The sequence below is a fragment of the Limulus polyphemus genome, unplaced genomic scaffold (assembly GCF_000517525.1).
Source record: "Limulus polyphemus unplaced genomic scaffold, Limulus_polyphemus-2.1.2 Scaffold732, whole genome shotgun sequence".
Taxonomy (NCBI): Eukaryota; Metazoa; Arthropoda; class Merostomata; order Xiphosura; family Limulidae; genus Limulus; species Limulus polyphemus.
In genome coordinates, this window is record NW_013666342.1 from 398,349 (window position 1) to 399,139 (window position 791).

Below are 791 nucleotides of genomic sequence, written 5' to 3' on the forward strand. Positions count from 1 at the left end.
AAAAAACAAAACAAAAAACGTTTCTAAATAAAGTGTTTTCCAGAAATGTTGTGTCGCCGGATTTGGAAGTAAACTTGTAAGGTAAAAACAGATGTTTTAACAGGTTAAACTATGAATTAAACTTGCATGCATAACAATGTTCTTTCACTGGAAATATCATAAGGGTGATAATATAATGGAAGTTTTTTATAACAAGGTGATAATTTCATAATAACATATTGAGTAACACAGTACTTACATATAGTGTATATTGAAATGTTAATACTACATATCATATTATAGTATGTGTAATAAAGCATATTGTGAAAAGTTTTCAGTATGTATTTAGGGTATGATTTTGAATTACAAGTTAATCAACAGTTTGACAAGTTACACATGGTGAACTAGTAAGGGGTACTGCCCACAGAAGGTTGGGGTAGGGGGGGGACTCGGACAACTTTGGCTAGTTAGCCTTCTACTCCAACGCTTCACGTGACCATCCATACCATCGACTTTTCACTAGGCAAGCCAATTTTAAGATGTTCCATTATACCTAATGTGTACCAACCGGGCACGGGTCGGGGCATTCTTTTCAGCTACCCCCCCCCATACACACACTCACACAACAGAGCAAAATTCTACACTTGTTATTTGGATCCGTTGATCCCAGCCCTGAAAGAGACCGTTCCGCGAATTAGAATTAACAGGAAAAGAATCATAATAAAAAAAATAGAGTCAGACCCCTTAGCAAACCCTAAAAAAGTTAGTTTCCGTTGCGCCCTTGGTCTCGTTCCGGTTTTTTTTTTTTTTTT